This window comes from Mustela erminea, chromosome 7, assembly GCF_009829155.1.
Source record: "Mustela erminea isolate mMusErm1 chromosome 7, mMusErm1.Pri, whole genome shotgun sequence".
NCBI classification, from domain to species: Eukaryota; Metazoa; Chordata; class Mammalia; order Carnivora; family Mustelidae; genus Mustela; species Mustela erminea.
Window position 1 is genome coordinate 74,101,039 of NC_045620.1, and position 26,068 is coordinate 74,127,106.

Genomic DNA, 26,068 nt, shown 5'->3' on the forward strand with positions numbered 1-26,068 from the left:
ACAAAAAGAATAGGGCCCTTGACCAAACTCTCAGGAGTACCATATTCAAGGATGGATAGAGAGCAGAGAGAGACCACAAAGAATACTCAGAAGAAGCAGTCAGAGAAGTAGGAGTTCTAGGAAGGTGGGCATTCCTAAAGATGGAGTGTTTCAGATGGAGGAAATAATCAATGTGCCAAAAGTGGTTGACCAGTCAAATAAAATGAGACCTGAGGAGAATTTATGGGAGTTACGATACAACAGATAACAACAGTTTCAGGAGATCTACAGTGGAAGATTACAATGACAATGGGAAAAAAAGGAGTAAATAACTACAGTCAGTAAAAGCGGACAATCTTTTTCTTTTTTTTTTTTTTTTTAAAGTTTGGGTGGGAAGAAAAAGAGGTAAGGAGGTGGCTGGAATAAAAAGGAAATTTTGAAGATGGGATATGTTTTAAATATTAATGAGGAGGAGCCAATGGAGTAAGGTTGAAGATAACGTGGGTGAGGATGACAGAGAGTGGGAGAGAATGTGGAGTAATTGGCCTCGAGCAAAAAACCAGACTGTGCTTCCATTGTCAGAGGAGAAAGGCAGGGGAGGAAAGCACAAAGGCAGAAAGGTTTGCAGATCTGGTGACTAGAGGTTGGAGAAGTTCTTTCTGATTCTTTCTTTCTTAATTTCTTTTTCTATCAAATATGAACATAAGAATGATGGGAGGAGGTGGGGCAAAGGAGATTTAAGGAGACTGGAGAAGGTTTAGAGTAGTCTCAAATTAGTTTAGAGTAGAGTAGTCTCAAAATTCAGAAAACTCATTAGAGAACCAATTACTTATCAGTTAAGTCTGGAAGCATGAATTTTATTGTCATCTGTGTGAACAATTTGCGACATTTAACCCAGTAATGTTTGGCAGCCAAGGATTATATGCCATGCAGTCTGGTATAATACACTGAGAAAGGAATAAGAATATATGTTGGTGGTCATGAAGGTAATGGTGTTAGCTACCACTGTTGAGCACCTCTCTCAGCAAGTGCTTTACCTACAGTATCTCACTGAATTCTCTTTTCTAAGTAGAGATCATTGGGTTGAAAATATTTTTTATAAAGGTTTTATTTATTTGACAGACAGAGGTCCCAAGTGGGTAGAGAGGCAGGCAGAGAGAGGTGCGAGGAAGCAGGCTCCCTGCTGAGCAGAGAGCCCGATGCGGGTCTCAATCCCAGGACCCTGGAATCATGCCCTGAGCCGAAGGCAGAGGCTTTAACTCACTGAGCTACCCAGGCTCCCCTGGGTTGAAAATATTTAAAAGAGTGGTTACTGTCAAAGCTGGTTGAAGGCTAAATGAAGAGCGAAAAGGGCTAATAGGTCAAGGGACTCAGATCCTGATAACATAGAAGAGCAATGTGAAAGGATTAGCTTGAGCTAGGGATCTGGAAGAACGGGAATATTTGGATTTAAGATTTCAAAGAGGCCCTTCCAATGATGTCAGTTCCCCTGGAAATGGACGTGGGAATTGGAAAGGTCAAAAGCATTATCGGAACAAAAAAGATGACTTCTCTGTGTGAGGCTTAATGGAAAACACTAGTGAAATCTCTTCAGGTGAGAAAGCTGGGAGACCTTAAGTTTCTCTGGGGGGCCTAGTCTACTCATCATTGGAAATAGTAACCCAAAGCCTGAGGTTAATTTTCTCTTCTCAGGCTTAACTCCCAAGCATTTTTTTTTTTTTTTAATCTTTTAGAGCTCAGGATACTCCACCAAAAGATAACAACACATTATACTTTCAGTCAGACCCTGAGGGAGACATTGGCATCTTATCAGACCCCTCCAGAAGGCTGACTAAAATCGCCATTCCTGGCAAGTGCACTAGCCCTTCATGGAAAATACTCTGAAGACAGAGGCTTCTCCTCAGGCTAGAGGAACTGCTGGGGATAATTACCAATCAAATATTTACATCTTTGGTTCACTGCTTGATAATCCACTTAATAGTAAGAAAAAATGACAGAGGGGTGCCTGGGTGGCTCAGTGGGTTAAGCCTCTGCCGTCATGATCCCAGGGTCCTGGGATCAAGCCCCGTGTGGGGCTCTCTGCTCCGCAGGGAGCCTGCTTTCCTTCCTCTCTCTCTGCCTGCCTCTCTGCCTACTTGTGATCTGTCAAATAAATAAAATCTTTAAAAAGAAAAAAAAAAGAAAGAAAAAATGCCTTTAGAAGATTTGAGTTGTATTAGAATGATTCATTCTAATATAATCAAATGTCCAAACTCCTGCTGTATTGCAGTTACTAAAGACATAAGAATATTGGACCTGAGAAATAAGAGGTTTTTACCCTAGTTCCTATATGATTTTTTTAAAATAGGCTCTATGCCCAACATGGAGCTCAAACTCAAAACCCCGAGATCAAGAGTTACATGATCTACCTAACAATCCAGCTAGGCACCCCATAGGTCCTATATGATTTTTTTAAAAAGACATTATTTATTTATTTATTTGAGAGAGACTTTATTTGTTTTTATTTATTTATTTATATTTATTTGAGAGAAACACTTTCAAGCAGGGGAGGGGCAGAAGGAGACGGAAAGAATCTCAAGCAGATTCTCAATCTCACGGTCCTGAGATCATGACCTGACCTGAAACAGTCAGATGCTCAACCAACTGAGCCACCCAGGTGCCCCGCCTATATGATTTTTAAGTTCTGGAGTTTTCGTCCAAAAGCCCTTCTTATGCAGCATGGCATCCAATTTACTTCATTAGAGTATATTTGGAATTCATTTTTTACTAAAGAGGAAATCACAGCTAAAGCAATGAATTTTTCTATTATCACTGCTGTACAGTTTCTGTTAGGCATTTTACTATTTTACTATGACATAACTAGATGTAGGCATTTTTTATCTTGCAGGGGATTTGTGTTTTTTAAATGAAAAGATTCATATCATTCATCAATCATGCAAAATTTTTGGCTATTATCTGTTCATAATTTTTCTGTTTGTCTTCTCTCTGTAGAATTCCCATTATACATAATGTTATAGCTTCTCACTCTTATCTCTGTATTTGTTACCTCCATTTTGCAAGTATTCATTTCTTTACCTCATTCTGGATGACTTTATGAGAACTATTTCTAATTCATAGAATTCTTTCCGACTCTGCATCTGATCTGTTTAACCTGTCCATTGAGCTTCTAATTCTAATGATTATTTTTTTTAATTTTAGAAGTTCTATTTTGTTTGTTTTCAAACCTGCTATTCTATTTTCATTGACTTTTGTTCTTTATGGTTCCAATGACTTTGTTAATCATTTTAGATGTGTTTATTTAATTGTTTTAGACAATTATATTTATTTTTATTTTACTTATATACTTGAGAGAGAAAGAGAGAGCATAAGTGAGGGGAGGGGCAAAGGGAAAGGGAAAAGCAGACTCCACACCAAACAGGGAGCCCAGCATGGGGCTCAATCCCAGGACCCCAGGATCATGACCTGAGCAAAGGTAGACACCTATGGGACTGAGCCACCCATGTGCCCCTAGACAATAATATTTAGATAATCCTTTCTGTTACTTTAGATTTTTAGGGGTGTTATGTGTCTGTTGACTTTTGTTCATGGCAGTTCATTTGGTTGTGTTTTACAATTTTTTATATTATGATACTATCTTCATATGGCTTTCTGTTTCTGTGTAAGTCCCGTGTGACCCAGAGCATTTTGTTTGTTTGCTTGCACCAGATCCACAGAAATAGCACAGGCCCAGTATCAATCAATACTTATGTTCATTTTTCAGCTAGTGTAAATTTGAATTTCTATCCTATATAAGTTACGGGCCTGGGAATTCAGCCCTTAGAGAATTCTTGTTTTTTTGTTTGTTTTTTTTTCCAATATTTTATTTCCAACTCCCTTTGGTCTGAGGCATCAGCTTCTTTCCGTGAGTAGTTACTAAAACCCAAATCACTTGCTGTTTCAAGATCAAATAACACTGCCCCCAAATTGATGCAGAATTAACTCACACACTTATCGCTCTGGCTTTCCTTTCCTCTTTGTTTCTGGATCTAGAGATTTTCCTTTTCTGTGTGTGAGCTCATCTATTGTTATCACTTGTTATGTTTAATGCAGCATCTCTGTCTAGGGTTTCTGCATTAGCTCAGGCTGCTATACTACTGGAACTGGAGACCCTTAAGGAATGAACTTCTAACCCTAAGTTATTAGACATCATTTGGAGCAAAAGGGAGTAATTGTGGATGATTAAGAGCTTTTTTAGAATCCTCATATCACATACATTGCCATTGGTGATGCCTATCCAAGCTATATTTATTTAAGGATTAAAAATTATTATATTATTATTTAGAAAATGCCTATTTGATATTTAAATGCGAAGAGTTTTTCAGCACAACTGAAGCTCTTTGTGTTTCTTCTTTTTGAAAAACTATGAATAATGTAGGAGACCACAGCTTCTCTCTAATCAAATACAGTAGAGATGTGTTTTTTAACAGTGGTTGAAGAAATTAACAATAGAGGCAGTAGAGAGATAATAACCAATGCACAAAGAGGATACACACTCTTTTCCACCTACCCCCAGTTTTTATATATAAAAATAGAAAAGTCCTTGCTCATAAGCAGAGAGTGGAATTGTCTGCATGAATAATTTGAATAGCCACTCACCCTATAGCTTATGCTTGAAATGCTACCCTTTGCAATGTTTCTTTGTACTAAGCAGAATCTCTTTTGAAATTTACAGGCTCATAAGAAGGGTAATATATCAAATCCCAAATTTGCCAGGGTGAATTATATATTCATTAATTTAATAAACATTGTTGAATGCCTCCTGAGTGCCAAGTTTGAGATCATAAGATGAATGACAGTACTTGTCCTCAAGGAGTTCACTTATCTAGTGGGTTGACATTTAGTAAGTAGATAAATTAAAATTATAACCAAATGTTGGCTGGGATCTCCCTACCTCTCAAAATCTCTAGATGAAACTAATTGAAACTGCCTTCCATAGACTGAAAAATTCAGTGCCTCACCCAGTAGTTCTGCCAGTTTTGGAAGATGGAAGATTAGGTTTTTATAGTAACTCCCACCTCTAAACTTTTGTTTCTGATAAACTAGGTCTGTCAAGTGATCATCTTCCCCTGAGGCTTCTATTGTTCCTCTTTCAGTACTGCTTTAATCTGAACATGGAATGTAGCTTTTTCCCTTATTTTCCACAATTTCTATCCAACAAATCATTCATAGAAGGCTGTGTATATGTCACACACAGGAGAGAGAGAGAGAGAGAGAGAGATGTAAGCAAGTTCAAAAAGATGAAGGGATTTACATACTAGAAATAACCACTTAAAATTTAATATAAATGTTTTTCCTAAAAAATCCATTTTCTATGTGATTGCTGATATTGTGGATCTCACTATCTAGTGGCCAGACATCAAACAACTCATTCTACAGGTATTTTATTAGAGTTTTGTTCAATGTTGTAACAGTATGGTAGGAGCACAGGAAATGTGGATAAGGCAAGAGAGGAGACAAGAAGGTAAATTGAAACCAGATTACAAATAGTCATGGATCTATGCAAATTGATGATAATGATGGTAGTAGTGTTAGCTCATCCCCATCCATAGGGAATGGGCTGCTTTTCTGGACTCATAACCTAAGTAATTTAGTTTTCAAGTTGTTGCCTTGTTTTTTTTTTTAAGTTCATTTTTTATTTTGAGTAATTGTAGATTCACATGTAGTTGCAGGAAATAATATAGAGATATCCCTTGTACCTTTTACCCAGTTTCTCAAAATTGGTATCATCTTGGGACCATCTGTAATACAATATAATAATCAGGATATTTACACTGAGGCAGTCAGGCAAGATATTAGCACTTCCATACCACAAGGGTCCCTCCTCTTGCCCTTATACTGACATTCACTTCCCTGACCCTTTCCTTGTCTCTAATCCCTGGAAATTACTAAACTGTTCTCTATTTTTACGATTTTATGGTTTAAAGGCTAATACATAAATGGAGTCATGCAGGATATAACCTGTTGGGATTGCCTCTTTTCTCTCAGATAATTCCCTAAGGAATTATCCAAGTTTGTGTACCATAGTTTTTTCTTTTTATAACTGAAGAGCATTCCACAGTACTGATGTACTTTTGTTTGTTTTTGGCCATTCCAAGTAAAGTTGCTGTGGATATTCATCAACAAATTTTTGTGTGAACATAAGTTCTAATTTCTCTGGGATAAAAATCTAAGAGTGCAATTGCTGGGTCATGCTGGGTTGCATTGTTTAGTTTTGTAAATGATACAATGCCAAACTCTTTATTTAGTGATTCCTCATTGTGATTTAATTAGCATTTCCCTAATGGAGAGAGATGTTGACCTTATTTTCAAGTGCTTATTTGTTACCTGCATGTCCTCTTGGGTGAAAAATGTCTGCTCTTGTTTTTTGGCTTTTCTTTTAATTGGATTACTAACTTTTTTACTGTTGACTTTGGCATTTTCTTTATTTATTCCAGGTACTATTCCTTTGTCAGATACATGATTTGCAAATATTTTCTCCTTGTTTGCAGCTTATCTTGTCATCCTTTTAACAGGGTCTCTTGCAGAGTAAGTTTTTAATTTTGATGAGGTCCAATTTGTTAATTTTTCCTTCTGTGGATCAAACTTTTGGTGTCAGATCTAAGAACTTTGCCTACTCTTCGATTCAAGGATTTTTTTTCCTAAATTTCATGTTTCACATTTTTTTTAAAAGATTTTATTTATTTACTTGACAGAGAGAGAGCACAAGTAGGCAGAGAGGCAGGCAGAGAGAGAGAGGAGGAAGCAGGCTCCCTGCCGAGCAGAGAGCCCGATGCGGGACTTGATCCCAGGACCCTGAGATCATGACCTGAGCCGAAGGCAGCGGCTTAACCCACTGAGCCACCCAGGCACCCCATGTTTCACATTTAAATCCATGATCCATTTTGAGTTAATTTTTGTATGAGTGTGACATTTAGGTCAAGATTCATATATTTTTAAAAGATTTTATTTATTTGTTTGACAGAGAGAGAGGTAGCACAAGCAGGGGGAGTGGCAGGCAGAGGGGGTGGGAGAAGCAGGTTCCCCACTGAGCAGAGAGGCTGACATGGGGCTCAATACCAGGACCCTGAGATCATGACCTGAGCCGAAGACAGATGCTTAACCACCTGAGCCACCCAGGTGCCACCAGGATTCCTATTTTTGCCTATGAATGTCCAGTTAATTCAGTTTTAAATAACAACACTTGAAGACTACCAAGAGTCTCCTCGAGGTAGTATTTCAAATGCAGTGATTTCATTTCAGTCTTTACTCAAACATGCCGTGGAAAGGCACCATCCACTCTTATGATCCACCGTGAGCCAATACTTGGATAAAAAGACGTAACTTTCGGGGCGCCTGTGTGGCTCAGTTGGTTGAGCAACTGCCTTCGGCTCAGGTCATGATCCTGGACTTCCAGGATTGAGTCCCACATCGGGCTCCCAGCTCCTTGGGGAGTCTGCTTCTCCCTCTGACCTCCTCCTTTCTCATGCTCTCTCTCACTCATTCTCCCTCAAATAAATAAATAAAATCTTTAAAAAAAAAAAAAAAGACATAACTTTCATGAACAAAGAGTAAGTTTTATGGTCAGTTCTTAAGCCCGTAACTAGTGATAAAAAGAATACATTTGACTAACTCTGCTAGAACACAGTCCTGCTAAAAATACACCTAATTTACTTTTTTCAGATCATTTTCAGTATTGGGCATCTGTAATCGTTTTTTGACTGCTCAGCGTCTGAACGCACTTGCTAGATTTGGGAAATCCTCCCGTCTAGATCTTGGTGAGAAGTAGCCTCCTACCTCCAATTTCAGAAGCCTAAGCACTGAGATTCACCCTCTACCCACTCCTCTGACAGCCTGTGATCCAGATTTTGCCACCATGTACTTTAAGTCTTGACCAAGTGATGCCAAAATTAAGGGATGATGGATGCTACTAGATCTTTGACAGAGAAGCAGCCTGGCATCATGGCTGTTTCTCAGGAGCAGCAGCTGCATGCCGTCCCCGCTATATCACAGAGAAGAGATGGCCTGTGTCGGCGGTGGTAGCAGCTTCTGAACCAGATTGTTTGTTACCCTCACTCCCGTGGTTCTAACCCCTAACCTAAGAATCTTTCTTAGCATTTCTTACCAATTCTGTGAGTTGCCTGATACTTGCCAATTTCTTCAATTTAAGTTAACCAGAGTTGGTTACCAATAGTAGAGATGACTGACTTCAAGAACCCTTACTGATACTGTGAGCAAATTAATCTAAAGCTGTGGTTTAGAGAGGTTCCCCCTCAGAGTTTCCGATTTAGTACAACTGGAGTGGGGCCTGTGAATTTGCTTTTCAAACAAATTCCTGGCTGCTGTGGCTGCTGCTGCTGCTGGTCAAGTGACCATGCTTGATCTTCATCAATTTGGTGTGATTTTATTAGTTTCCTCTCAAAAAGCTGCTGATTCACGTTCCATTGTTTGAGTATGCCACAATTTGCATATCCATTCATCTGTGGATGGACATTTTGATTATTTACAGTTTTGAACTATTACAAATGAAACGGCTATGAATACTAATGTATAGGTCTTTGTGTGGCATTATTTCCTATTCTCATGGGCAAATAAGTGGGAGAAGACAACCTGGATCATATGGTAAGTATATGTATAACTTTTAAAAAACTGCAAGGTATTTTCCAATGTGATTCTGCCATTTTACATTTTTACCAACAGTGTACAAGACATCTTTTATAAAATTTTATTTATGTGTTTGAGAGAGAGAGCAAGCACAAGTGGGGGAGAGGGGCAGAGGGAGAAGAAGCAGGCTCCCCACTGAGCAGAGAGCCCAACGTAGGGCTTGTAGGACTCAAACCCAGGACCGCCGGATCACAATGTGAGCTGAAGGCAGATGCGTAACCAATTGAGCAACCCAGGTGCCAGGCTTCTAGTTGTTCCACATCCTTGCCTCCTTGGTATGGTCAGTATTTTTAATTTTAGCCTTTCTAGTAGGACTGTAATAGTATCTCATTGTGCTTCCAGTCTGCACTTTTCTAATGACTAGTAATGGTGAGCAATTTTTTTAGTACTAATTTACCCTTCATGTATCTTTATTGGTGAATTGCCTATGAACATCTTTTGTCCAATTTGTTGGAGCCTTATTTGTTTTCTTACTGAGTTTCAGGAGTTCTTTATATATTCTGGGGATAAATCCTCTACCATATATGTAACTTGCAAATGTTTTCTCCATTCTGGGACCTCTTTTTTTCTCATTCTCTTAATAGGCAGAAAGTAATTTTAACCAAAATTATCAAGAGCCTCATTAGTTTTCCTAATGACTTCCCTTAATTGCTTGATATTCAAATTATTCTTTTTTGAAACATTCCTTTTCTATTTTCTCTGCTCCTCTTGTTAGCCGGTATGACTGTGGGCTCACTTGCCAATAGCCTTATGTGTGATTGGAAGACTCCTTTAACATCACTTTCATTAACTTCACGAAATCTTGCACTTGTAGCAAAATGTGCAGTTAAATTCTTTCAATTCATTGATTTGCACTTGATTTATATTTGGGGATATTACCACAGTCTCAAAGTTCAAACCAATGAGGATGTTAACTGAGGGGCAACTGAATGAGATAGGGTAGGGAAAAAATTACTGGTGTTTCCTATGGAAAAATATTTGAGTTGGGACTAATTTTATAAATGATCAATTTATTAGAGAAAATTAATATGATGTTTTGCTTCCATATGGGAGCACAGATTTGTGTAATAAATACTAAAAAAACAAAGTTTGCAAGAAAAGACCCCTCTCCTCTCAATATTTCCTCATATCTTGATCCTCCCCTCCCCCCATAACTCTCTCTGTTGTAGGTACTATGACCTTTGTTTCTTGATCAAGCCCAGTTTTTTTTCTCAATGCAAGAACACCTACTTTTCCTTCTAATCTAATCAGTAGGCCAAGAATTTAGATTTACTCTAAGTACAATCGAAATCAACAGAGAAGTTTTTAATCAGGAAAATTATATCATTTGATTTGAACTTTCAAAGAATTTCTCTGAATGGAGAATGGATTATACAAGGTGAAGAATGGAAGTAGAGGGGCACCTGGGTGGCTGAGGGGGTTAAAGCCGCTGCCTTCGGCTCAGGTCATGATCTCAGGGTCCTGGGATCGAGTGCCACATCAGGCTCTCTGCTTGGCAGGGACCCTGCTTCCTCCTCTCTCTCTCTCTGCCTGCCTCTCTGCCTACTTGTCATCTCTCTCTGTCAAATAAATAAATAAAATCTTTAAAAAAAACAAACAAGAATGGAAGTAGGGACTAATTACGAAGCTATTTTAGTAGTCCAGTGAGAAATGGTGATGACTTGTAATGACTTGTATCAAAGTGGAATAGTCAGAATTGTCAGATTTGAGATGTTTTGAAGGTAAAACTAATAAAATTTGATGATAGAATATGGTATGAGAGAAAGGAAGAGTCACAGATGACTCCCAGATTTCTATCTTTGGTAATAGCATGTACGGCAGACTCATCATGAGATGGAGAAAACAGAAAGTGGGACCAGGTTTGTGAAAAAGCTATCATGAGTTCCATACTGGCCATACTAAGGTCACCTACACGATCCTACGTGAAAATTCAAAAAGGCTTTTGGGTATTAGTGTCTAGACTTAGCGGTAGAAATTGGGCTGGAGATATCAATTTGGAAGTTGTCAGCATATAAATGATATTTAATGTTAAGGGACCAAATAAGATCACCTGAAAAACAGAATAGAGAAGAGAGTAAAACCTTGAGGTTCCAAGTGGAACAGAGTAGGAGATATCAGTAAAGGAGTATCAGAAAAGGAAAACCTGGACTGAGTGATAAAGATCAGCTCTGTGTTTGGATATTCACCAGGAGGTTCACCGGAATCATCAGTTGGTTGTACTGATGGCTAAGACTTGTCCCAGTGCTGCGCTGAATTCATTGTGCCAGATCATGAGAGAAAAAGACACAGGTGGAGTCTGGAAGAATCCATGAGCAGGCTTCCTTAATGCCTTTTTTCTCCTGTGAGGGGTCATATAGAGCACACTCTTCCCCTATTACTGAAAATACAGTAATATGTATGTGATGTTTCTGTGCAAGGAAGCCCATTAGAGACTAAGTGCCCAAGATTTTTATCTGAATCCAATCATGTTACATGAACAGAGTTACCCTCTGTCTGGGCACAGTAAGCCATCAATATCAGTTAGGAAAAAAGAGAAACTGCTGAAAATCAAGTTTTCAAATGCTAGCCAAGGGCCAACCTTGCAAGCCCCTTCAAAGGATAGCAATCTCAGGCCTGCTATACTAACTCTTCTTTGTGCAGAATGGCATCACAGAAGCTAAAGGGGGAGAATGTTTCCAGGGAGAGAGATACAGCTAAAGAATCAAGAAAGATAAGGGCCAAAGTGGCCAGTGGATTTGACAGTATAGAAGTAACCATTGACTCTGATACACAATGTCTGAGGGATGGTGGGACAAAGAGGCTAGATTGAAGAGGATTCAAGCATGACCTGGTGAAGGAGTAGAGACAGAGAGAGAGAGATAAAGGATATTTCAAGAAGTTTTCTATTAATGGAGACAGAAGAAGGAAACGTAGTTTAAAGAGGATAGAAGTCAAGAAGAGTCTTTTACAGATGACAGATATCAGCACATCTTTGTTTTGGGATCAGGATTATTCATTAGAAAGGGAGGGATGATGGAGAGTAAGGGATTGGATCCACAGCAGGAGTGAAATAGTAGGAGGAAAGACACCTCCTGCATTGAAACAGGAGGGAAGAAGAAGACATACAGATTTAGAAATCCAAAAATGAGAAACTTTTTTTCCCCTCTTTTTGCAGGTACACATGCTTGGGCTTTATTTAATAGCATGTCTATGACCAAGGACCAGCTTGGAATCCACAGTTGGAACAGAGTCTGGCTCACCAGCAGCCCCATTCTCGTAGTCTCGTATGTCTCGTAGACATAAGCCAGGAAGCCCCCATGAAGAAGCATGGAACTCAGTTCACTCACAGGTTTGTTGGTTTGTTTGTTTTTTAAGGTTTTATTTATTGAGAGAGAGAGAGAGAGAGATAGCGAGGGAAGAGGCAGAGGGAGAGGGAGAAATAGGCTCTTTACAGGAGCATGGCATGCTCCATTCCAGGGATCTAGGATCATGACCTGAGCTGAAGGCAGACACATAACCGAGTGAGCAACCCAGACACCCCTCACTCACAGGTTTTTAGAGCCCTCATAAAATGGACTCCCAAAGCAGCTGCTTCTCCTAGAAACTTGGCCACTGGTGGATGGGACAAGGTGAGCTCTAAGTGCTAGTCTTCTTTTGTTTTGGTTTAAGCTTGTTCCAAACCCTCCCCAGGCCCATTTTTCCCATGAAGAAGGTGATGGGAAAATTGTACTTGTACCAGTCTTTTATAATAATGTGCTTCTGAAAATTTTTACCTAAAAGTTCCTAACAAAGTCAGCCATTTATTCTGTACGTAATGTTGCTTTTTTACCTGATCTAGCTCTCCATCCCAGGCCTTTAACTTTTAGTTATAAGTTAATAAATTCTTCCTTTTCCTTACAAAATGTCGAATTCTGGTTTGCCTAGACTGTTGGTTCCATTCTTGTGCTTGTCTCAATTCTCTTAACTTTTGTTTCAATGGTGATTCATTTTCAGGGATGTAAAAGAGAACAGGTTGAAGGTTTGAATTTTTATCTGGGGCCCTATCAGTCATGGCAAGATTTTTCCTGGAGGCTAGAATCCTGAGACCTGGCTCGGCTGTGCATCCCTGAGTTCTGTACCATGCTCCAGGGCGAGCTGATGGCCAGTCCAGGGAAGGCAAAATGGAGGGAGAAGGGCCCTCCTTGAGGGCCACAAGGCTGCAGTGGTCTGTGTCCCCCACAAAATGAGCAACTTCTGGTGGCTTTTATTTCCTCAGGGAAGTATGAGGCAATGTCCTCAGTTGAGAGTAGAGAGTTGTGGAAAAGATGTGAAAGATATGAGAAAAAAGTAGAAAGTTGGGAATTTGTAGAGTAAGGAAGAAAATAATCCGGGAAGGAGAATGTATAAAATGGAAACCTGGCAGGAGAGAGGTCATGCTGGAGGTTCAGGAGGACTGTGTAATTATTTAAAATGTTTTATTAATAAGAGATAATAATTTGAATTAATTTAAAAAACAATTTTATTTATTTATCTGAGAGAGAGAAGGAGCATGGGGTGGGGCAGAGGGAGAGAGACACAGAAGCAATGTGGTACTTCATCTCAGGACCCTGGGATTACCACCTGAGCCAAAGACAGACACTTAACCAACTGAGCCACCCAAATGTCCAATAATTTGAATTTATATCCTTGAAATGTTTCAAATCTACTAAGATCTGCTTCAAAAGGAAACTATTGTATTGGATGGCAGTTAAAAATAGGAAGGAAGTGATGGTGCCTTCTACCAAACAGTTATCAGCTCAAAACTAGTGTAATAATTTCATTCCTAAATTACCATTGAATGGTTGAAACTGAATGACCAACTAATCTCCTCAGCCTAAACACACATACAAAATATACCTCTAGCATTACATTATAACTTCCCGCATCTAACAAAACAGGAAGAGTGGTTATGTTCAGCTGATTGTGTGAGATGGTCTGGCATATAGAGTTTCCGTTACATTCTGATTATCAAGTTAATGTATTATGTGGCAGAGATGTGTGTGTGTGTGTGTGTGTGTGTGTGTGTGTGTGTGTGTGTATTTCAGTACTGCCATGGCAAGAATTTTTCCTTTTTCTTTTCCATTTTCACAGATATGTCTCATGAACACAAACATAAAATATATTCAAAAGAAACTTCAAGAATCTTTTCTGATAGACATATTTTTAGTGTCTGTACTGACTCTCCTATTTGCTGGACCCCAGCTGCAGCACTTGCCCTGCTCCTCCCATTTATCCCATTATTACTTTCAGTTGTGAGATGAGAATATTCTCTTTAAAATAAATTGGCTCCTCTAAATAAAGACATGTTCAAATAGCTACTGTAGTCTCTAATCTCAAGTTAAATCACAGAAAAGATTTCAGCATCTAGAAAATTTATTCAAACCTGCAGTGGCCTTAGTTGTTTTTTATCAATACATAAATCACTGTTACCACATTTCTCTTTCCTTTTTTTAAAAGATTTTATTTATTTATTTGACAGAGATCACAAGGGGGCAGAGAGGCAGGCAGAGAAAGAGGAGGAAGCAAGCTCCCTGTTGAGGAGAGAGCCTAATGTGGGGCTGGATCCCAGGACCCTGGGATCATGACCTGAGCCAAAGGCAGAGGCTTAACCCACTGAGCCACCCAGGTGCCCCACTGTTACCACATTTATTAATTTCCTAATGCATGAAATAATTAAGCTTAGAATAGCCTTTCCTAGACACAATTAATTCAGTGCTGCTATCAGTTTAATTTTTACTTGTATGAATTTTATAATGTGTAACTTTCCATGTATTCCCAAAGTATTTTTGTATTAGTTGGGGAGTGGATGTGACACCTACAAGAGATAAAGGTGGAGGAAGATGGATTGAGTAGGAAGAGCCCGCAGATTTGGATGCTGATCTGACACCCGTTGAAAAAGTGGCGAGGAAACAAGATTGGATGGTGAGAGCCTCGGATTTAATGTACAGCTAACCAAGTCTCAGTCAACCCACTGGGGAGCTCCAGAGCAAAGATCACCTGTTAGAGAAGGCATGCTTTAGGTAGACATGACTAGACCCTAGCACTGCTGTGATTATCTATCGGTCGTTGGTTGGGGCTGCGTGGGAAGATGATGACCTCAGCTAGAATACAGTGGTGGATCCTGAAGGTGCTGTGGCTGGATGCTCTTAGCTGACTGCATTCTACCAGATGAAGGGAGATGCAAGCAACCCATGTTCATGCCTCCTACAACAGTTGTGCCCCTTTTGCTAAATTGGTTGTCGCAAACAGTTCAGTTGTTCACAAGTTCAAATCATGGATTACTGCATACTCTCCTAACTTTTCTCCTTTTGACCAGTCCCTCACCTCTCCATGAAATACTCTTAGCAGTTCAATCTCTGAAAAAATTATTTTTATTGTTACTCCTTTGCTGAAAAATATTCAGTGTCTCCCTGTTATTTACAAAATAAAGCCCAGACTCTAATCTGGTGCTCAAGCCTAACATAGGACTGTCCCCAACCTAACATTCTGTTTTTATCTAACTTTATATCCTTTCTCGTCAGTCCATGTGGGGCCTGTTGTGATCACTCCAACATTCTATTTATATTTACATATTTCTTGTTGTTCTATTCCATTTAACATACTATTTCCTTTTATCTACTTATAGAAAAGTTCAACCCATCTTTCAAGGTTCAGTTTGAACTCCCTCTCCAACAGAAATCAGTATCTTACCCTTCCTCAGAAATAGTTGAATATGTCTCCCACCTATTCATATTCTTCCTTATCTTATTACCCAATTTTTATTTTAGTTTATTTTACTTTGTTTTACGTAGGCTCCATGCCCAACATGGCACTTGAACCCATGACTCTGAGATTTAGAGTCGCATTCTCTACAGACTGAGCCAGCCAGTAGCCCATTATTACTTAAGTTTTGATGTGGACATGTCTCTTTCCCAAGTATCCTATCATGTCCTTTGGGATAAGAGGAACACAATGTTGGTTTTTATTCCACAAGTACTCCAGGACTGAATGAAGAGAGAGAGATGCATGAGAGAATAGGCAGCATAGGAAACCACTACAGAAATGCAAAGAATAGAGAGACAAAAATTTAGGGTAGGTTGATATAGGAAAATACACTGGGAAGTGAAAAATACTCTATGTGACTATTTTGTGGGAATGGATGACTTTCTTCATTTTCCTCTTTCTTAGTTATAGACCAGAGCAGAATTCTTTAACCAAGATACAGAGATGCTTAGGTTAGTTATGAATGGGCTTTGGGGGAGTGTGCTGATTAAAATCTCTGAAATTTATGAAAAGTTTATATATATGTATATGTGAACACAAGCAAGCAGAGGGAGAAGCAGGCTCTCCACCAAGCAGGGAACCTGAAGTGGGACTCAATCTCAGGAGTCTGGGATAATGATTTGATTCAGAGGCTTAACTGACTGAGCCACTCAGGTGTCCTGAAAGTGGCATGGTTTTTAAATATCCCCATATGTTCCTACAGAAACAGAGCAAGTTGATAAGCAAAATCTAGGGGTGCCTAGGTGACTTTCTCTGTTAAGTGTTCACCTCTTGATTTTGGCTCAGGTTGTGATCTCAGTGTCATGAGATTGAGCCCTGCGTGGGGCTCGCTGCTCCTCATGGGGCCTGCTTAGGATTCACTCTCTTCCTCTTCCTCTGTCCCACCCCCATTCCCCCTGGCACTGCTCTATCTCTCTCTCTTAAAAAAAAGAAAAAAAAAAAAGAAAAATCTAAAACCCACAAATAACAAGTTTAGGTAGCAAGGTATAAACTTCCAAATATGTGCAGGTGGGTACACATCATGAGAGCAACAAGATTCACAAGTGATAGGAGGTCAAGAAAGCCCAAACAAAATTAAACACCAGATTACAAAAGGATGACCCAAAAAGGAGTCCCACTTGGTGTGTAAAGCTTAGAGAGTTCATCTAAGGGTAGCGGTCAAAAGGTGTCAGTCAAAAAGAGGAGAAGCTTTGTGGGCTCAATATTTCAGGTAAACACAAGGGAGCTATGAGAAGATCAGATGGTGCTGGAATGTCTAGGCTCTATGGGATGGTGCTAGGATGGTCTAAGATGTATGTGCTTTCACACCAAGACCAAGCCCTACATGAGAGAGAAGCTGCCAGGACAAGACAGAAAACAGGCCACATTATAACTACCACAAGTAGTATATTAGTTACAAAAACTCCAAATCTGAAAAATTCATTCCCCTCTCTGTTTTTCTTACCAATTATATCAGTAGTATTGTTTGATCTCACATATAAGAGGGCTTGTAATGAAAGTAGAAAGTCTCTGTCAAATAAATTTTTAAAAAATTATTTTAAAAAATCAATCCAGGAGCTGAGATGAAAATAAATGAACAATGGAAGTGACTAGTTCCAAGCAGAGTGGGAGAAAAACCAAGATAAGTATGGTGACCAGTCTCCACAAATACAAGTGAAGCCAACTGGAAGACTGATACTGCTGGCTAATGTTCATCACGGATTTAATGTGTGCCAGGTTTATGTGGATTATCTCATTTAACCTTCAGAGGAAGCCTTTGAGAAATTTAGGGCATAGAGGGATTAAGTAATTTGTCTCTGGTTACTCAGCAATAAAGGGAGGGTCATGATTTAAAGCTAGGCAGACTAACTCTACAATCTGTAGCCTTAACCATAGCACCACTAGGTGAGAGTTGATATTACTCTGAGGACAAATACCCGATTCAGTAGAATGGGAGAAATGACAGAGAAGAGGTGATGGCTGGGAATGGGCATTTATTTAAAATCTGAGAAGCTGAACAGATTCGACATCCAAGGAAGGAGGGTGACAAGAAGTCAATCAGGCTGAGAAAATATGAGGTCAGGTTGTTAAAAGTCATGGACCGGAATGTTGAAGTTGTCAAGGGTGATGTAATTGGAGGGAAAACTCCAGAAGTTATCAGGGAACATAAAGGATATCCCCAAGGCTGGTAGACAAATTTGATAGGGAAAAGAGGGTGGTATAAACATTTGTCCTAAATATCAAAGGAGCATATGTAATTCTCCTTTTCTCCCTCTGGAGAGAACAACCCTCCTTTATTTTACTTAAGAGAAAGATAAGGAAAAAGCGAAGACTAAAAAGACATGTTTGTGCTGCTAATAATAATCATGGCTACTTGATGACAAAGTAAAATAATTGTTAAATCTCTGTTGTTTGTCCTGTCTCATTTTAACATTGTGAACTAAGCTATTAAATACTAAGTATAGGTTTTCCCCCTCAGTTTGAAAGCAAAATGTTCCTGTGAAAACTTTCATAAGCTGAAATGACACAAAGCAAAGAAGCAATTACCATTGATTTATACGGAAAATTTTTTTAGCATTCCCAGACCCAAAAAGTCACCTCTTTTAGGCTTTTCTAAGACCTTAGGACACATCTTGCTAATGGATGCACATAATAAATCAAGATAAAGCCCAGATGCTCACAGACACAGTTCAAAGTGATGAGGTTTTTTTTTGATAAATTTAAATTAACATATAATGTTAATTTAAATGTTACCCATGGGTACAGGTCTGTGAATCGCCAGGTTTACACACTTCACAGCACTCACCATAGCACACACCCTCCCCAATGTCCAAAACCCAACCACCCTCTCCCTAATCCCCTCCCCTCCGGCAACCCTCAGTTTGTTTTGTGAGATTAAGAGTCTCTTATGGTTTGTCTAAAGATTTTATTTATTTATTTGACAGAAAGAGATCACAAGTAGGCAGAGAAAGGAAGGGAATCAGGTTCCCTGCTGAGCAGAGAGCCCAGTGCCGGGCTTGATCCCAGGACCCTGAGATCATGACCTGAGCCTAAGGCAGAGGCTTTAACCCACTGAGCCACCCATGCGCCCCCAAAGTGATGACTTCTTAATGCTTAGATGCTGAGTGTCGTTGCTGGGAAGGAGCTTCGTGGGGCCTCTCTCTCTGCTCCAGGTGTTCACTGCCTCTGTGGCATGAATTTGCTTTGCTACAAAACAAATGCTGGGGTGCCTGGGTGGCTCAGTGGGTTAAGCCGCTGCCTTTGGCTCAGGTCATGGTCTCAGAGTCCTGGGATCAAGTCCCGCATCGGGCTCTCTGCTCAGCAGAGAGCCTGCTTCCCTCTCTCTCTCTGCCTGCCTCTCCATCTACTTGTGATTTCTCTCTGTCAAATAAATAAATAAAATCTAAAAACAAACAAACAAACAAACAAACAAACAAAAAAACAAATGCTGAACGTGACTTTTGCTTTTCACCTTCCTTCTTAAAAGTGAAAATCCTCTTTGGATTTCTTTCCGTCTTTCATAGTAACAAGGTGGCATAACATGAACTTTCAAAAAGCAGGGGATACCCCTAATCATTTTTTATGAGGGTATACATAGCAGATCACTTTTATTCCCAGAAGAAAAATATAATGTTTTTATTCCCAGAAGTTGCTTTTCTGTTTTTCATTAAAAATTTTTGATGTAGCTGAGACATGTCCCATTTAAATGTACTTCTTACTTCCTTGGATACTCTTGAATAAAACATTCCCTCGTGCTGTTCCTTGGCAGAAAAAATATTCACTGGCACTGTTTGTTGACATTTCGAAAATGTCTCCTGCTTTGTATTATTCCATTCTCAAATTTGTATTATGTTATCCTTCATGAATACATAGCATTTTTTGTAGTTGTCTGTCTCTATCTCTGTTATCATATTAGAGGGAAGACCTATGCTATGCAGTTCTTAATCTCTTTTAAAGTCACATACATTTAATGCCATATTTTGTGCTTTTTTTTTTTTTTACATCCTTATTTCTACTGATTGCCCTTTCATCATTGGAAAATGGTTTGTGTCATTTAGCATTGAGCTTTGGTACTTTTGGTACTAGATCTTTATTAGAAATATCAGATGATAATCTGGCACATTGTGACATCTAGGTGTATTTTCAGCTATTTTCTATTTATATCTTCTTGGGTGTATTTCTTTTTTTAAGAAAAATCTAATAATCTTTCTTTTCCTTCTAGGGCATTCTTTCCTTGTGGAAGATACTTTGTCAAATTCATAAATGCTTTCAAAGAATCTGATATGCATTTTAAATGGTTTCAAGGCTTTTCTGGTTTTCCGAATACCTTTCTATATAACTTTCTATACCTGAAAGTTTTATATTTAAAAAGTACCTGTAGACTTCCTAATATCAAGTACTCCTGAAATAGTCAAATTCCCCTTGATAGGTTAGTTGTTGAATTTAAATTTGTTTTGCATTTGCCTTTCTGTTTTCTCTATTCCAAATACAAGAACAACACCTTGGTACTGCGTTCAGGGAGTTATTTATCAGAATCTGGTTACTCCTTCCATCCTCATTTCCTCCAGGGGCTCCCATCCTGACCCATAGTCCTGGCCTTTATCATCTGTGGCCTGGGGTGTTTCAAGAGCATCCCAGGTGGTTGGTTGCCCCTGCCACTCCATCCCCTATCATCTTTATCCAGAATGATCCTATTGAAACATAAGTCAGGTCATGTCACTCCTTGGTCCTTGAATGGCTTCCCATCTCATTCAGAGTAAGAACCAAAGTCTTCACAGTAGCTACGAGTTCCTAAGTGATTGGGCCCTTCTTCCCTCTCTCACCTTACCCTTCCCTCTCTCTCCTTCTGTTCAAGCTATAAACTTCTTGCTGTTTCTTGAATATTCCAAAATGCTCCTACCTTGAAGTCTTTGCTCAAACCTTTCAAGGTTTGTCAACCTTCAAGGAAGCCTTCTCTGAGCCCCTGTTTTAAATTCATTTTCCCAGCAACTTCTATTCCTTTCCCTTGTTATTTTTTTGTTAATAAAACATTTATTATCATCTGATATATTTTAACAGACGTATCATTTATTATCTGAACTGCCGTACACTCAAATATAACTTCCATGAGAAGCCTATAGAACTGTGCTGGACGTGGAGAAGGCTCTGCAAGAAGAAACAAAAAAATTGTATGAACTAACTTAGCAGTTAGCATGAAAAATGAGAAATGTTTGATAAACAAAATGATGTACTAGGACACTGGATAAGAATCTGTGGTTACAATGGAATCTTTTAGAAGCTTAGTGGAATCCCAGATGATTAGACAGAGTAGGAAATGCAACCCTCTTGGTTTACATTACGGACCTCCCGCTTCAGCTTCTGGGCTTCTGTGATGAAGCTAAGAGTGGGACTGGGATAGTCCTTATCTTCAGTTAGCTTAGCTAAACAAAACTGAGGAAGCAGGATTGGTTTTACTTGACAATATGGAAGTACCTAATACTATTTAGGTAGATTCTCCATTCTCCAATCTGTCATAAGCTTTCATTAGGAAATCTTGCATGGCTTTTATGGAAGAATATGTATCTCCCTCTTTCTCTTCTACTTCACTGGGGCTTCTGGCAAGTTTTATATTGGGTTCTAAGTCCCAAATGAAGCACAGGTTTGTTTGTTTTTTTTTAATTTAAGGATTTTTATTTATTTATTTGACAGACAGAGATCACAAGTAGGCAGAGAGAGAGGGGGAAACAGGCTCCCCACAAGTAGGCAGAGAGGCAGGCAGAGAGAGAGCCCAATGCGGGGCTTAATCCCAGGACCCTGAGATCATGACCTGAGCTGAAGGCACTCTTAACCCACTGAGCCACCCAAGTGCCCTGAAGCACAGTTTTATTTCAAGAAAGAAATAGAAGTCAAAAACCAAACAAATCTTTAACTCCAAGTTCTGTTTTCAGATTGCTAGACTATTCTTCAACTGATCAGTGCCTGGAATCTGCAACCACCATTGGGGTGACATAGATTTGCACTTGCAGGTTGTTTAAGGAGCCCCTTTGGAGGGCACGTTGGTATCTTTGCTGCTGCTGCAAGTGGTGGTGGGCCGTTTGAGCAACCAGACCTGAGCACGGAGGTACACAACATCTGCAGCAAATGAGAATTCAATGGCCAGTTCTTTGGAACAGGAACTCACATGACTTTGACTGGACCAGCACGTTATGAGCCAAATATTTATGATTTCAAAACTACTTAAGGTTAGATGTACAGTGATCTCCTTAGGAAGGAAAGAATGGCATTTTACATATATTAGGCAGAAATAAGAGAATCAAACCCTGGCCAGAAATGTTCCAGAACAACAAAGGTGTATTTGATTTGCTGCTGCTCATTTGTGAAGAGAGAGCGAATGACCAGATGGTTGAAGATCAGAATTCCAGAGAGCAGGAGACCTGCCAACCCATGCCTGTAAGCAATGAGGACATCCAGAACAGTGACAGAGAGGCCACCCTGGGGGCATTCTTCATCTGTGAGCTATGCCAGTGCATTCAGTGTAGGGAGGATGTGGAGAATTAAATGGATGAGCTGCTGCAGGAGTTGGAGGAGAGTTCCAGGGCTTTCCTGCACACAGTTTCCTTCCACTGACCCACCTGGCCTGGACCTGGTGGGCCATCCACCCTCCTAAACCCAGCTTCTTGAGCTTCCTGTTGGTAAAGTTTTGCCCTTCCTGATATTTGTTTTTCCTTTTAGATTTTCTGCCAGTGGATGGTAGTAATACCCAAATAAAGTGCACCCATGAAATGAGAATATACACATAAATGCTAGATTAAAAAAATCATTTTTTCAAAAAAAATTATTTTTTTCTATCTCACTTTTACTTATGAGTGGGATATTGATTTTAAAGTTTATTATTTTTCTTTCACCAAAAGAGAAAACAACAGTTTATAATACATTTCCTCTGCATATCTGTGTCTTTCTTTGTGGTTTCTTCCCTTTACCCCCTAAGCTTGTTGGAATGTTCAAATAACCTGAATGAAGAAGTGGGCTTTATCTTATCAGGAAAATAAGAAAATTAAAAAATAAAGAAACTGTTGGACTAGAAGGGTACAAGAAACCCTCCTCGAACCCATTCTCCATTTATTTTATTTTATTTTTTAAAGATAGAGTTTTCTTTCGTTTTTCTTTTTTTTTTTTTAAGATTTATTTATTTGACAGAGAGAGATCACATTAGGCAGAGAGGCAGGCAGAAAGAGAGGAGGAAGCAGGCTCCCTGCTGAGCAGAGAGCCCAATGCAGAACTCGATTCCAGGACCCTGAGATCATGACCTGAGCTGAAGGCAGAGGTTTAACCCACTGAGCCACCCAGACCCCCCCATTCTCCATTTAAAACAGCTCTGAAGATCCACTCTTCCCTTCACCTTGGATACAATTTTGATCAGCTTTCAATTTCAGATAATTCTTAGATAAGAAAAAATCTCATCCACATTAGAGGGTCCACATTTGAGATGGTGTTGCTCTTTAAATAGGCAAGCACCCTTTAAATCCAAGTCAGTTTCTTCTTGTAGGATCATTCTTTGTCCAGCTCCTACCCCAAGTCCACATCAGCTCTGAGTAAGGCTCCCTCCTGGGACTGCATCTCTTTCTCCTGCCTTCCTTCCTTGGCTCTTTCATCTGTGGCTAATGTAGCCACAGCCTTTCACTTAGAGCATTTTCAAAGAGATAATTTCCATGTGCCACCAAATTTCAAGCTCTCCAAGTGATTCTCTTAAAAACCTCCTCCTCTAAGGGATGAGAACTCCCATGTTGCTTCATGCCTGTGGGCTGGGGGGAAGGAAATGCATAGCAACAAGGTAACAGACCTCACCACCTGCTTCTTCCACCTCAGCGAATTTTTCATCAATTCATATAGTCTGGAGGAGGATGATACCTTAGAACTGACAGAACTGGTTTCTCATTGTTTTAACAGCTCAGAAAAGCGCACACCTTTAGAGCAAGGGAAGTACTTGAGATCTGTTACGCAAACAATGGAGGCCTCAGCTGAACCTGAGAGTCTCTCCTGCCAGTCATTTTAGCAGATTTGTTCATCAGTTTGTTTGTCATGCTCAACTATCTCTCTTCATTTTACCAATTGATTCTAAAATATTATAAGAAAGTCTCTGTCTGGGTAATAGATGGTTGAACCAGAGATGGACTTCTGACCCTGTCAACAATTCCAAAGACTGATCCAAGCTGGTTCTTTCCGAGAACTTTTTCCTCACTGAGCAGGGAGCCTACCAGGGATCATGACCTGAGCTGAAGGCCAACTCCCAACCTACTGAGCCACCCAGGCACACCTCTTCTGAGAATCTGAACTGAGACTTAACTAAAAGTTAATTCAGAGTCAGGAGTGAGAGTCCTAATGGGCAAACTGATAGTAAGCAGAAGGAAGCATGAGGAGATGGGAAAGCATATAGCAAAGAAGCACAGAGAGCAGTGTCTAGTGCTTTTCCATTTCCTGGGACACATCCCACCATGCTCTCTGGTACTGGTTTCTGTAAGATTCTCTTATGTTCTTCTTCTTTTTTTTAATGTCCTCTGCTTTTCACTTGTTTTGGGGAGATGGGGCACATGAATATCCAATTATTTCAATACTATTTATTGAGAAGTTTCCATTGAATTGGAAGAGACTGTGTCTCTGCCTACTTGTGATCTCTCTCTCTCTCTTAAATAAATAAGTAAAAATAAAAAAAAACAAATAGAATATAATTTTAGTATTTTTTCTCTTTTTAAAAAATTTATCAGCTTTTAGCTATGTCTCTTTGTATTAAAAAAATATTTTCTTTATGGCATGCTTTCTTTTCCTAGTTCAGTATTAGACCTCAGGGGATACCTTGAATTTACAACTTTACCCTAATCTTCCACTACTTAAAGTGCTGTCTGAGGACGAACAGGCTAGGTATCACTGGGATTGTGTTAGAAATACAGAATCTTAGCCTGCATGCCAGACCTACTGCATTGGAATCTGCATTTTAATGGGATCCCAGGTGATTTTATAATCATTTTACCATTTGAGAAGCCCATCTGTAACCTACTCTACACATCTCGTCAAATCAGTCTTCCTAAAACACTACTTTCATTACGTCCCTAGAATTTTAAATGGTTCCTCACTGCTCTTAGAACAAATCAAATGCCCCAGCCTGACATTTAAGACCACAGTAAAATGGACCCGGTCTACCAATTTTTTCCTATATGGATGTTCTCAGCTAAATTGGTCTACTCGGCTATTCTTCAAATGTACCAAGTATATTCAGAGTCTTTGCTCATGGCATTTGCCTGTCTGGAATTTTCATTTCCATCTCCCTACACATCCATTCTTCAAAAACCAGTTCAGTTTCCACTTCTGGAGATTCCTGCCACTGACCTCAGATCTCCCTGCTGTCTCGTCCTCTGAACATCTTAGCCTGCTATCCCAGTATCTTTTTTTTTTTTTTTAATTTATAACGTCACCTCCCATTAATGCTTATTACAATACAGTGCATAGGATAGTGTTTTCATTCATTAATTACGTCCTTAGTTATTTTAAAAAATTGTTTTAATTCAGAAGGGGCTTGTTAATTTTTAGGGCTGTAATTTCTTTGATCAAGCAGCTGTTAAGGCCAAACAGAAAGAACTGAAAGCATTGTGTTCTTGTGCTTCTGTATTTGAAGGTAAATTAAAAAAAGAATTTTTTTTAAAGATTTTATTTATTTATTTGAGAGAGAGAACATACACACACAAGTGTGGGGAGGGGCCAAGGAAGCTGAGCAGGGGTCCTGATCCGCGTTTCTAACAGATTCCCAGATGATGTTGGTGCGTTCAAGATTGCATTTGAGAATCATTACTGTAGTAAGGAAATGTCAAAAGGGAAAAATAGTCCAGTAAGTATGAAATGTTAGTGCAGATAGCATTTCCCTATCTCTTTTCCTTTGAAGGTGTAAACATTGTAACAATTAATTCCAACAAATGTTTTTTTTTTTTAAGATTTTATTAATTTATTTGACAGAGAGAGATCACAAGTAGATGGAGAGGCAGGCAGAGAGAGAGATAGAGGGAAGCAGGTTCCCTGCTGAGCAGAGAGCCTGACGCGGGACTCAATCCCAGGACCCTGAGATCATGACCTGAGCTGAAGGCAGCGGCTTAACCCACTGAGCCACCCAGGCACCCCCAACAAATGTTTTTAAATGAACAAAGAAAAAGGCACCATTTGTTTAACTAGAACTGTTTATGATTCTTGCTCTTTATATCAAGCATTTGCAAACATCAATCTCTGTCTGAGAAAACATTTTTAGTTTTATTTTTTAAAATTTGTGAATGCCAAGGAAATATGTTTGTTTCCACATGGCAATGAAATGAATAAACAATGCTAGAAGTACTCTGTAGATTGCTTTCACCTCGTATTCTCTTTGATGTTTTGGATAGACTAATTTTTTACTCACCAGTAATCGGTCAAAATTGTCATTTTGACATTGAGTTTTTTGAGCGTATGCTTGCTGGGTTTTATATTTGTGTACCTGTCCCCCCTTTAAAGATTATATTGATACTAAGTGAGGTGACCTCAGATTACTTCCTGAAGAATGGAATCTACAATACTACTCTTGGAGCAGTGGGTGATGGATTGTGCTTTTATTTTTAATGGTCAGCTTAAAAATCAAAATACAGCTTCTGCTGATTGAATGATAAAACTGTACTTGTGG

At 39.3% G+C, this 26,068-nt stretch overlaps 2 pseudogenes; one reads left to right on the forward strand and one right to left on the reverse strand.

Moving 5' to 3' along the window:
- Nucleotides 1-12,273: 12,273 nt before the first annotated feature.
- On the reverse strand, nucleotides 12,274-13,757 carry LOC116596366 (annotated as a pseudogene).
- A 6,373-nt stretch (nucleotides 13,758-20,130) lies between these two features.
- On the forward strand, nucleotides 20,131-22,002 carry LOC116596367 (annotated as a pseudogene).
- Nucleotides 22,003-26,068: the final 4,066 nt, after the last annotated feature.